The sequence below is a fragment of the Aotus nancymaae genome, unplaced genomic scaffold (assembly GCF_030222135.1).
Source record: "Aotus nancymaae isolate 86718 unplaced genomic scaffold, 86718_ANA_hifiasm-v0.15.2.pri h1tg000064l_1, whole genome shotgun sequence".
Taxonomy (NCBI): domain Eukaryota; kingdom Metazoa; phylum Chordata; class Mammalia; order Primates; family Aotidae; genus Aotus; species Aotus nancymaae.
Window position 1 is genome coordinate 33,839,371 of NW_026988479.1, and position 13,374 is coordinate 33,852,744.

Consider the following 13,374-nt stretch of genomic DNA (forward strand, 5'->3'; position numbering starts at 1 on the left):
AATTGTTCCTCAGGCAGTGGGCACCTTGGGTGATTCTGAGGGGTCCCCGGGCCTCTGCTGTGTTAGAAGCATGATGCAATGGAGGGCAGCCTGGACTGGGTCCCGGAGCTGAACCTGTGGGTCCCCCTGGGACCTTGGCCCCCTGCTCCTGTCCCAAGGCCTGACCCACGGCAGTGTGGCCTCTTCACCACCAGGGGGCGGCAGAGAGTCACTCAGCATTGAGGGACAGCAGGATATCCCGGAATATCTCCGTTTTCCAGATAGGGAAACTGAGGCTGGGAGAGGGCTACGGCTCTCCCATGTCACACAGCAAGCGAGGTGGTGTCGGGGACTGGAGCCTGGGAGGCCACCCTTGGGCTCCTGGTGGGATGGGGCCAGGGCACGGGGACTGTGTAGCATTTTTGAGACAGGAACGGGAAGGGAGTGTTGACCAGCAAGTCAGGGGCAAGGGCACCTGGGGCTCCGTCCTGCTGCAGACTTGAACCCACGGGGAAGGGTGTCCTGCCTCAGGGCCAGGAAGCTTCTTCCCTCACCATCAACCCCCTGTATCTGGGGACCTCAGAAGCAGCCTTAGGGTGCCAGGTGGGCTCTGGGCTGGGCATATGGTTGGTGCTCAGTGATCAGAATCCCCGAAAGTGGTCAGGTCCCCCGGGCACTAAGCTAGTTCTGTGGGATGTCCTTGCCGTCCACCAGGGGCCCAGCACCTGCAGACCCCAGTGACACCCTCACGGTGAGACAGGCAGGAATGCAGCCCTGGGACCATGGGCATTGGCCAGGCCCTGTGACATCCCTGTGAGGCTGTGAGGATGGGCATGGGACCCCCAAGCAGCTTCTTGGGCACAGGTGGGGCTGGCTGCAAATGTGGCTGCACCCCCAATGGGGAAGCATCAGCCTGCGCCCCACTCACCCTACTTGACCCCCCAACAACTTGCAGGGAGGGCGGAGGCATGCAGCTGGCTAGTGGCCCAGCCGGACGTCACCCACACCTGCAGGAGGCTCCAGACCATCATCTCAGTGCACGTGGCAAGCACTCAGTGCACACCAGTGGCTTTCTCTCTGCAGACGTGGCCAGGAACAGCTAGTCTTCCTGAATGGATATGAGGAAGGGGAGGAACTATTCCCTGACCTACACCCCCGGTGGCCCCTGTGTCTGTGCTGGCCTCAACACTGCAGCCTTGGGTCTGAGGAGCAAGGGCTGGATTGAGGAGTGTTCTGGGCTCAGGGACCAGTGTGGCCCTTCTGTTGAGCTCCGGCGTGGGGAGTGGACACTGACTGGCCCTGTGTGGCTGCAGCAGGGGAGACGAGGAGGGAGGCAAGGCTGGGTGGGGCAGGGTCTCCACTGGGATGCTTGGAATTTGGACTTGGAGAGGCGGGAGGCTGTCGGGCAGGGAGTGGCCCCTCCAGGCTGGGCACATGGGGCCAGGCCAGCCCTCCAAGGGCACTGCTCTGTGGGAGGGCGGGGGCAGTGGGTGGGGACTCGTGCTCGCCCCTTGGGAAGCCGGGACAGGCTGGGGCTGATTCCCAGGAGTTCCTCCAGCCTCACCTCCCATCACCCTCGCCCCTTCCGCTCCAGCTGCCCAGCCTCTGGGCCATGGGGCATTTGCATTCACTGGCCCTGCTGCTGTGCCCCTGCACTCCACACGGCTGGCTTCCTGTGATCTCAGCTTAACTGTGCCCTCCTAAGAGAGGCTCCTGCCCCTCATCCTGATTTATTTCTTTCTTTTTAGAGACAGGGTCTCACTTGTTGCCCAGACTGGAGTGCAGTGGCACCATCATGGTTCCCTGCAGCCTTGACCTCCTGGGCTCAAGCTATCCTCCCACTTCAGCCTCCCAAGTAGCTGGGAACACAGGCGCACACCACCACACAGCTGAAATTTTTTGTAGAGACAGGGTTTCGCCATGTTGCCCAAGCTGGTGTTGAACTCCTGGCCTCAAGCATTTCTCCTGCCTTGGCCTCCCAAACTGCTGGGATGAGAGGAGTGAGCACACAGCAGACACCCTGATTTATTTCCAACACTTGGAACTCACCTGTGTTTAGACACTTGTTTCAGCTTCCTCTCTGTGACAGATGCTCCGGAGGTCCAGGCTGCTTCATCTTCCTGCCACGCTGTCCTCAGTGCCTAGTACAGTGCCTGGCACACAGCAGGAACCTGATGGGTATTTGTTGAGTGAATGAATGAATAAATGAATGCATCACACCAGGGTTCAAGGCCACTCTAGTACTCAGTCCTTTCACCTGTCAAGGGGACTAGCAACTGGCCCAGGGTTGCTAGCTGGTCCACTGGTCCAGGGAGACAGACCTGCCTGAACCTGACTGGTTTCATCCTTATGGGACCCTGGGGGCTGCCCCTGCCCTGCCCGGGGTGGGACGATTAAATCAGATCTGTGGGTAGTGGAGCCACTACCAGTGGGCACACCCCAGGCACCTCCTGCCCTACCTGGACTTGAGCTGACCAGGGGAAGGACAGGGAGGGACTTGGGAAGAGAGCACAAGGTCTCTTGGGGGATTTTCCAGGGCATCTCAGAACTGGGGGATGCCATGTTCCCTGGGGCCCAGAGATGGAGCCCAGCCCTAGCACCAGGTGGTGACAGCCCGGCCGGGCCCAAAGACTACCTCCTCTCCCATCTGTGTAGCCTGTGGGGTCCCGGCCTTGGCCTGGGAATGTCATAGCTGAACTGCCCCATAGGGAGTGGGGGATTGACATGCAGAACAGACCCCAGCCACTTCCATGGCGGGGACCCTTAGCAGGGCCCCCTCACCCCTGCAGGTCCCATCTGCCCTGCCCAGGCCTCCTCCTTCAGCTCCGGCCCTAACACACAGGAGCTGGCTTGGCCCTTCCCACGGAAAGCACCTCAGCTACCTCCAAACCCCTTTTCAGAGGAGGGCTTTGAGGCCAGAGAGGGGAGGGGCCTTCCGAGTCCCTCAGCCTGCCATGGTGGACCCGGCTGGGGTGGGGACAGCAGGGCTGCTCCTAGCGGGGCAGGAGTTGGAGGGGTCTCCGATGGAGGCATGGCCATGCCCTGTGCCATGAAGCCCCTCACAGAAACTAGAGAGTTGTGGGCAGCACTCTGTCCCTGTGACAGGAGGGGAAACTGAGTCACAGAGCGCCCAGAGCACCATGGCAGGAGTGGGCAGGACCTGATTTTTGTGCCTTGGCCTCCATCTGGGAGGAGGCAGGGAGCAGAGCTCTGACTCCTCCCAGCGAGGGCCCCCCATGTGGCTCTGCTGCATGGCTGCAGTTGAGGGCTCCCTAAGGGAGGGCCTCTGTGGGAAGCCCGCAGTTACCCGCAGGTAGAAATCTCCGTGGCCTGCGACTCTGCAGCCCGGCGTCCTTCCAGCCTCGAGGGGCCTCTGTGAAGGTATCCGGGAAGAAGGATCTTTTCCTGGGTCTTCTCCTGGCTTCTTCCTGCCCCCTCCATGTCCCTTCCTGCCCCCTCCACATCCCTCACGGGGACCTCAGGGCCAGCCATGCCTTGCTTCTTGGGGAATCATGAAGAAGGGGCCTTGTCTGGAGCCCAAGACGCAGAGCGGCTGATGGCTGCCATGGAGCCTTCGTCCCTAGCTGCCATTCCCCTCCAGACCTACCCTCACCTTTGTGGGGCCCTGTTTTGCTTTGGAAGGGAGGAGCCTCCCACCTCTGGCCTAGAGGCAGGCGCGCCAGGGCTGGGAAGGCCTCAGAAGGACTCAAAGGGGGTTTCAGTGTTGTGCGCTCAGGGAGTTCTGGGGTCCCGAGTGCTGGGGCATCAGCTGGGAGGTGGACGTGAGCGCTGGGTGGCCCCCTCGGCCCTGCAGACCCTGCCAGGGAGGCACAGCCAGATCACGAGTCCGGGGCCCGCTCCTGCCTGCCGGCCTCGTGTTGCAGGAGCCTCCCTCACCCCGAAGCTGCTTTGGCTCCTACTGGTCTGGAGCTCAGACTCCCAGGGCCCTGCTCCCAGGGGACCCTCCCAGCTGGCTGTGGTGGGTCCTGACAGCCCACCTGTCTGCCAGTCCACCTAGGTGTTTCCCCTCGGGCCGGCCTGCCCTGACAGTTGCAGCTCTGCCAGCTCAGGTCACGGTTTTAGAGTCTGTGCTAACAAGGTCTCCCAGGTGGGGCAGAAACGCTGATGAAGACGGAGCAAGCAAACACCAGCCCACCGGATGATTATTAAAGATAATCACACACACACCTTCGTCGGCAGCTGGCCTGACACTTTATAAAGCACGTTAGGATGTAATCCAATTGAAACTGCAATATCGAGAACATCTTATCACAAATTGAAATTATATCATATTCCTCTTTTCTTAAATTAAAAAGCTAAAACCTTTTCGTTTGCTCTCACACAGTTGTGTAAAACTTAATCAGTGGTTTTAACAACATTATATTTCCATATGGGCCATTTCTAGTCTCATTTACTTATGGGAGAGAACTTTCTAGAAAAGGGGCGATTGGCTTTGTGAGCAGAGGCAGCAGGCCCTGGGGCCAGTGCCCGGCAAGATGGACTTGTCCTCGTCTGCACGCAGGCGGTGGCTGGGGTCAGGGTCGGAGGATCTAGCAGGGACAGTGGAGCGATTTCAGTGACGCATGTTCCTATTTTAAGAATTGGCACCTTAAATATTTGTTTAGAGACAGAGTCTCACTTTGTCGCCCAGGCTGGAGTGCAGTGGTGCAATCTCGGCTCACTGTAACCTCCACCTCCTGGGTTAAAGCAATTCTCCTGCCACAGCCTCCCAAGTAGCTAAGATTAGAGGTGTGCGCCACCACACCTGGCTAATTTTTGTAGTTTTAGTAGAGACGGGGGGATGTCACCATGTTGGCCAGGCTGGTCTCGAACTCGTGACCTCAGGAGATCTGCCTGCCTCAGCTTCCCAAAGTGCTGGGATGACAGGCATGCGCCACCACGCGTCGCCACCTTAAATATTTAAGAGGGAGGAGGATGCAGGGAATTAGTTATACAAGCAGTGGGGGGCACGTTAAAAGCTGAGGAGAGAAGAGGAGGCAGTCCCAGGGGCACAGTCCCAGGAAGCCACCCTCGGGGCCAGGGGGATGAGGCTGGGCCTGAGGCTATGTGGCTTGGAGGACCAGAGGACAGGGACACGGCCTGCAGGGGCGAGTGTGGAAGCAAAGACTTTCTGCTTCAGTTCTGTGATTCAACAAGGCCCTTTCCCTGGTAACCAAGAGCAGCTGTTGGGGCTTTCGAGGTCCTTGAGATGAAAAGGAGCCATCAGGCTAGCAATGATAAAAACGTATTTGTGGGCCGGGCGCAGTGGCTCACACCTGTAATCCCAGCACTTTGGGAGGCCAAGGCGGGCGGATCACTAGGTCAAGAGATCGAGACCATCCTGGCCAACATGCTGAAACCCCGTCTCTACTAAAAATACAAAAATTAGCTGGGCATGGTGGCATGTGCCTGTAGTCCCAGCCACTCAGGAGGCTGAAGCAGGAGAATTGCTTGAACCCGGAAGGCAGAAGTTGCAGAGAGCCGAGATCACACCACCACACTCCAGCCTGGTGACAGAGCAAGATGCTGTCTTAAAAAAAAAAAAGTATTCATTTATTTATTTTTGGGAAAGGGTCTTGCTCTGTTACCCAGGCTAGAGTGCAGTGGTGTGATCGTAGTTCACTGCAGCCTTGAACTCTGGGGCTCAAGCGATCCTCCCACCTCAGCCTCCCGAGTGGCTGGGACTACAGGCATGCATTCACCACACCTGGCTAATTATTTAACTTCTTGCAGAGATGGAGCCTCACTCTGTTGCCGAGGCTGGTCTTGAACTCCTGTACTCAAGAAATCTTCCTGCTTCAGCCTCCCAAAGTGCTGGGATTATAGGCATGAGCCACTGTGCCAGGCTAATTGTTATATTTTTATGTAGAATTGGGGTCTTACTTGTTGGCCAGGCTGGTATCAAACTCCTGGGCTCAAGCAATCCTCCTGCCTTAGCTTCCCAAGTAGCTGGGGCTGCAGGAGTGAGCCACTGTACCTGGCTCTTACTTCATTCTTTTTACTTTTTTTTTTTTTTAAATGCAGTTACTAGAAAATTGAAAATGGGCTGAGTGTGGTGGCTCATGCCTGTGATCCCAGCACTTTGGGAGGCTGAGGCGGGCAGATCACGAGGTAAGGAGTTCGAGACCAGCCTGACCAACATGGTGAAACCCCCGTCTCTACTAAAATACAAAAAAATATCTGGGCATGGTGGTGAGCACCTGTAATCCCCGCTACTCAGGAGGCTGAGGCAGGAGAATTGCTCGAACCTGGGAGGCGGAGGTTGCTGTGAGCCGAGATTGTGCCACCGCACTCTAGAGCAAGACTCTCCAAAAAAAAAAAAAAAGGAAAGAAAATTGAAAATGACAGGTGTGGCCCACTCACTGTGGCTTGGGTTCTGTTTCTGTGGACAAGGCTGTTCTGGCACATTGCAGGGGCTCCTGAGATCCTGCTCACCATTTTTAGGGTGTCTCCACCATCATAGCAGCCCCTCCCTCTGTCCATGTCCTGTCCGTTTTCTCCCATGGGATTTCCTGGGTCTGAGCGTTCCCCTGCACCGGACCCTGGACTCCCACCCTCCCCTCTCCACTCAAGTGAGCTGAGTGTTTCAGTGACCCCCGCAGAAGCCCTCTGGGGTCTCCTGTTACACTCCAGGCTAAGTCCAGCTTCACACCAGGACCCCGTCCCCCCAGGCCCACACACCACCCCATGGAAGGAAACTGTTGGGTGCTGGACGCTGCCCACGGTCACATCATTGACAGTCTGGGTGTGCGGCCGCAGGCCGCTATCAGCAATCTCCCAGAAATGTTTGTTTATCCTTCATTCCACCCTTATTGTTTCTGAGACAGTTTCGGTCTGTCACTCAGGCTGGAGTGCAGTGACACGATCTCGGCTCACTGCAGCCTCCGCCTCCAGGGTTCAAGCCATTCTCCTGCCTCAGCCTCCCGAATAGCTGGGATTGTAGGTGCACGCCACCATGCCTGGCTAATTTTTATATTTTTAGTAGAGACAGGGTTTCACCATGTTGGTCAGGCTGGTCTCGAAATCCTGACGTCAGGTGATCCACCTGCCTCAGCCTCCCAAAGTGCTGGGATCACAGGAGTGAGCCACCGCGCCCGGCCCCTTTGTTCCGTTCTTTTAATTGAACGTCTCCTCCATGCCAGGTCACCCGCTGGTACCAGAGCCCCACGCCAGCAAGAGATCCACCAGCTCCTGTCCTTGGGGACCCTGGTGGAGGCACAAAGAGGACGGCAGTCCTGGAGGCCGGGGCCCTGCAGGGACGTGGGGTCCTGGGGAGGGTGCGGAGGGGAGGGAGAGGCAGCTTGAAGAGAGGGCTTCGGCGGAGCCGGGCAGGGGCCCCGAGGCCAGGGAGGGTTGCAAGTTCTGGCCAAGCCTGCACTCCGTCTGAGGAGAGGCTGGGAGAGGTCAGAGGGGCAGGATGGTGGGGCGTTAGGTGGAGAGCCATGGGACCACGGTGGTCTTCCATGCCAGCTCTGACGGTGGTGTGAAAGTCCAGGGGGCAGAAACCGAGGTCACATGACCCCTTGGCAGACATCCAGGGCCCTCCAGGTGTGGCCTGCTCTATCCTTATTGGCCAGAATGTCATCACACGGCCATGCTAGGCTGCAAGGTATCTATCCTCATTGGCTAGAATGTGGTCATGTGGCCATGCTGGGCTGAAAGGGGTTTACCCTGATTGGCCAGAATGTAGTCACATGGCCATGCTGGACTGCAAGGTCTCTATCATCATTGGCCAGAATGGGGTCACATGGCCAGGCCAGACTGCAAGGGATGCTGGAGAATGTAGTTCTCTCTAGGGCTTGCCATGGAGGCCAAAGGGCGAGGCAGGCAATGGATAGTGGGGATGCATGTCTGCAGTGACAAAGTATGGCAAACCAGGGGCTTAAAGGAACAGTCAGACTTCTGGAAGCCAGAGTCTGAGATCAAGATGTGGGCAGGAGGCCAGGTGTGGGGGCTCATACCTGCCATCCCAGCACTTTGGGACACTGAGGCAGGAGGATTGCTGGAGCCCAGGAGTTTGAGACCAGCCTGGGCAACATAGTGAGACCCCATCTCTACAAAAAACTTAAAAAATTAGGCCAGGCATGGTGGCTCACGCCTTTAATCCCAGCACTTTGGGAGGCTAAGGCAAGTAGATCACCTGAGGTCAGAAGTTCAATACCAGCCTGGCCAACATGGCGAAACCCTATCTCTACTACAAATACAAAAATCAGCTGAGCATGCTGGCATGCACCTGTAATCCCAGCTACTTGGAGACTGAGGTGGGAGAATCACTGGAAGCCAGGAGGTGGAGACTGCAGTAAGCCAAGACTGGGCCACTGCACTCCAGTCTGGGCTACAGAGCAAGACTGTCTCAAAAAAAAAAAAAAAAAAAAAAAAAATTAGCCAGGCATGGTGGCATGCACGTGTAGTCTCAGCTACTCAGGAGGCTGAGAGGGGAGGATTGCTGGAGGCTGGGAGTTTGAGGCTGCAGTGAGCCGAGACTGTGCCACTACACTCCAGCCTGGGTGACAGAGCAAGACCCTGTCTCAAAAACAAACAAACAAAAGATTAGTCTCACTCCCTTCAAAGGCTCTAGAGGCAGATCTTTCCTGTCTCTTACAGCGCCTGGTGGCTCCAGGTGTTCTTACTTGTGGCTGCACCAATGCAGTCTCTGCCTTTGTCGCCATCACCTGGCCTCCTCCTTTGTGTTCCTGTGCCCAAACTTCCCTTTTCTTCTAAGGACACCTGTCGTTGAATTAGAGCCAACCTTAAATCCAAGACAAACGCATCTCAAGAGCCTTAACAAATCACATCTGCAAGCACCCTACTTCCAAATAAGGTCACATTCTGAGGTTCCAGGAGGACATGAAGTTTTGGGGGGCATATTCAACCTACTACATATGGGATAATAATCCTCTTTGTTTAAACTTTCTCAGGTTTTCTGGTATTTGTAGATGAGAGCATCCTAACGGATATGGAATTTGGTTCCAGGAGTGGGTTGCTCCTGGAGCACCTAAGATGAGGAATTGTCTGAGTGAAGGGTGCAGGATACCAGGCAGTGAGGGCCCCACTATCCTGGCTGGGAATTTGGCCGTCACTGTGACAGACTCATGTACAGTTAGATACAGCTGTTACCTATGGCACTGTGGGTCCCAGACTTCATATGCATCAAGGCTGAGGATGTAGTACAAACAATCAGCATTCAGTAAGGTCTTTTTTTTTTTTTTTTGAGACAGAGTCTCACTCTGTTGCCCAGTTTGAGTGCAGTGGCATGATCTTGGCTCACTGCAACCTCTGCCTCCTGGGTTCAAGCAATTCTCCTGCTTCAGCCTCCAGAGTAGGGCACCTGCCACCATGCCTGGCTAATTTTTTTTTTTTTTTTGAGATGGAGTTTCACTCTTGTTACCCAGGCTGGAGTGCAATGGCGCGATCTCGGCTCACCGCAGCCTCCGCCTCCTGGGTTCAGGCAATTCTCCTGCCTCAGCCTCCTGAGTAGCTGGGATTAAAGGCATGTGCCACCATGCCCAGCTAATTTTTTGTATTTTTAGTAGAGACAGCGTTTCAACATGTTGACCAGGGTGGTCTCGATCTCTTGACCTCGTGATCCACCCGCCTCGGCCTCCCAAAGTGCTGGGATTACAGGTGTGAGCCACCGCACCTGGCCTAATTTTTTGTATTTTTAGTAGAGACGGGGTTTTGTCATGTTGGTCAGGCTGGTCTTGAACCCCTGAACTCAAGTGATCCCCGTGCCTCAGCCTCCCAAAGTGCTGGGATTACAGGCATGAGCCACTGCACCTGGCCAGTAAAGTCTTATAAGAGAGAGTTAAGTTTGGGTTGAAGGTAGCCAATCTGAAAGCTCAAGGCAGGAATTAGGAATTTGCTAAGGGAACCCTTCTGTCTGAAGTCAGACACCTAACTGATTAAATGTTCCATGAGGTCCTGCTTTGCTGTGGTGAGGAAAGCAATTCTTGTGGTCCACACTATCGCTGGGACCAGCAGAGGAGAGAAAGTCAAGGTCTTAGCAGAAGAAAGTCTTGAGATTCTAGGTCCCCTGGAAACCTCCCATTAAGAAATAGTATGATTGTGTGGAAGACACCGCCTCCAACTCTGCTGGACGCCATCTGGTACTTGGGGTGCCATGGTGGTATGTGGGACTCACGGTGCCACAGCAGCCAGTTTGGGACCATGAGGGATGGTAAGGCCGCCAAGCAGAGATGAGCTGGGCAGAAACAGGGAAGGCTCCTGGGTGTTCTCTCACATCCTGTTGGTGTCACTGAGCCCTGAATTAGCCAATCTAGAACCTTCTTATGCGTAGACTTCTTGTTGGGAAGAATAATAAATCTGGGATCTAAACGATCCTCTTTAACTTGAATTTCCTGAGAGCCAAGTCGACACCCTAATGGATGCCACTGATGTCATGCCAACATGTCCTTGAACTCTCCACACAATCTAAGCTGGGGCCTGGGGCTTGTCCACCCTGTCCACTCCCTTGAAGCCGGTGGGGACGCTGAGGCTCAGGAAGCAGAGTTGCCATCCCATCCCTGACCAGGGTAGAGCCACTGGGCCAGCCTCCTGCATCCTCCTGCTCCTTGGCCCTCCCCGGGCCTGCACTGGGGCTGGGGCCACTTCCCTGTTGTGGGACCTTTGCAAGAACCCGTTTTCAACGGAAATGAGGACAGCAGTGCCAATGACATGCCTCCCCAGGTTAGCCCTTTCTTCTGACCTTGGGTCTGCCAGCCCCCAGGAGGGTGGGCAGGAACGGGCCTGGGGAAGGCGGGATTGAGAACTTCTCCACGTGCTGCTCCTGCCCCCTCTTCCCTCTCTCGCTCCCACCTCACTCTGTCTCTCCCTCTGTCTCTCTGTCTTTCCCTCCGTCTCTCTGTCTCTCCCTCCGTCTCTCTGTCTCTCCCTCCCTCTCTGTGTCTCTCTCCCTCTCTGTATTTCTCCTTCTGTCTTTGTCTCTCTCTCTGCCTCTCTCTCCCTCCCTCTATCTCTTTGTGTCTCTCCCTACCTCTATCTCCCTCTCTCTCTCCCCCCTCTGTGTCTCTCCCCACCTCCCATCTCTCTCCCTCTCTCTGCCTCTCTCTCTTTCCCCATCTCTCTCCCCCTCTGTCTCTCTGTGTCTCTCCCCATCTCTCTCCCTCTCTGTCTCTCTGTTTCTTTCCCCCTTTCTCTGTCTCTCTCCATCTCTCCCCATCTCCCTCCCTCTCTCTGTCTCTCTGTTTCTCTTCCCCTCTCTCTGTCTCTCTCCATCTCTCCCCATCTCCCTCCCTCTCTCTGTCTCTCCCCATCTTTCTCCCTCTCTCTGTCTCTCCCCATCTCTCTCTCCTCTCTGTCTCTCTGTGTCTCTCCCCCTCTCTCTCCCTCTCGCCATCTCTCCTCGTCTCTCTCCCTCTCTCTGTTGCTCCCACAATTGCTCTGTCATTCTCTGCAATGTGGGCTCATGCATTCTGGCTTCCAGCAGGCTCAGAAAGTTCTGCTTCTTATCTGACCACTGCAGAAGGCTGAGATGCTGCCAGGTGCCACTTTGCTTCTGGGGTTTGGATGCGGGGGCTGGGGGCGGCCCCTCCTCCTCGGCTTAGGCTGACCTGGCTGTGCCTCCGGCCAGAGCTCTCAGCTGGGCTTAGAGGCCCCAGGGGCCACAGTGGGGCTGTCATCGCTTGGAGCGGGGAGGCCAGACCAGAGCAGCCAGCAGCGCTTGGCGAGGCTCCAGGCAGCAGCCAGGTAGCCGGCTGCGCTCCTCCCTCCCTTGGAAGTGGGGGGCCCCGGGGGGACCCCTGCGTCACATGACCCATCAGCTGACAAAACAGGATGACTCAGCCGGCAGCTGTCGGCCCCCTGAAATAATGACAAAAACAATTAGCAATCCAAGCAGTAGCCTTTCCTTAATTATCTCCTCCGAGTTTAATTAACTAGCTAAATTATCAGCAGTAATGTAGGCATTAATTATGTCAAATTACAGTGTAAAACTCACAAAGTGTGGAAAATGTCAATTCAGCTTGGCTCACCTGCCAAGCGGGGGTGGTGGGTGCCTGCGCGTACCTGCGCGGGGATCTGTATGTGCCTTGGCGCCGGCAGGGCTGCCAGGGCCGGGGCGCCAGGGCAGGGGGCAGCATGTGCAGGGCTGGACGGAGGGAAGACGCTGGGGACAGTGTGGGTGGGCCCCGGGGACACCGGCGGGGGTGATGCGGAAGCTTTGGCTCAGACTGAGGGAGGGAAGGGAGCCTGCTCCCGGACCAGATGGCCAAGATGCTGAATTATTAAATTATGAATATTAATACAAATCAGACACAAAAGAGGTAATAATTTTGCTGCCCTACAGAAATAATTAACATAATTTTGATAAATTACATGATAAGAGAATCTCAAAATTGAGGTAGATTTATCTTAATTAATATCTTGGACCAGCTCCGAAAGGTAAATTGTTCCTTAGGGGGTTGGGGCAGGGTGAGCTGGGGTAGGATTCGGCCCTGGCCAGGGCCCTGGGTCTCTTTCTGTCACAGATGCTGGGGTGCAGGGACAGGGTGGGAAGACTGAGGACCCAGTCTGATCCAGTTGCACTGGAGCATCTTAGGCAAGGGGGCAGTCCTCTCTGAGCCTGATGAAGTGTTCCATGAGGTAGTGCTTTGCTGTGGTGAGGAAGCCTCAGTTTCCCTTTCTGGGAGCCTGGGCAGCCGGCCCAGCTGGCCTCACAGGACCTTCAGCAGGGACTGCCTGGGCGCTGTGGCTTTGGCCAGGCTCTGCCACCCAAATGCTCTGGCTGGGCCCGGGGACACCTGCCTATTTACCTGTGCACACCTGGCCAGGGAGACTGAGGACCCAAGAGCTCTCCCCAGCAGCTTGTCCCATTTCTGAAGGGTCTGGGGCAGGCCTCAGCCTCTCTGGGCCTCAGTTTCCCTTTGGCACAATGGGAGTTGGGCTTCACAGATGCTGAAGACTGTTGGCCACCCACTCCGGTCCCACTCCGCGCCATTCCCATCTCTCTGCGGTGTCAGCCAGTCTTGTGATCGGGGGGGCATTCAGCAAACCTCCAAAGACGGGGAACCAACTTTATGCAGGGGCACCAGGGCACCCAGGATGCCGCCAGTCTTCAGACTCCAACAGCCTGGCCTCCCGTGTCCTGGGACCATGGGCAGCCCCTCAAGAGCTTGTCACCCAGAGGCCAGGACTGTGCAGGGCACATGGTGTCCACGTGGCTTCAAAGCCTGCGATCTGCCCTGCTGGCCCTTGGGGCACCCTGCTGTTCACTCTACTCTGGCATCATCAGCCTCTGCAGGTTTCGGACAGCCCGGGCACGCTCCCGCCTGCTGGCCCTACTGCCCACAATGCTCTGTCCTGGACTGGTCACTCCCTGCCTTCCTGTGTCTTCAGTGGGCCTCCCTGACCACCCCCTACAAGGGCAGGGACTTGATC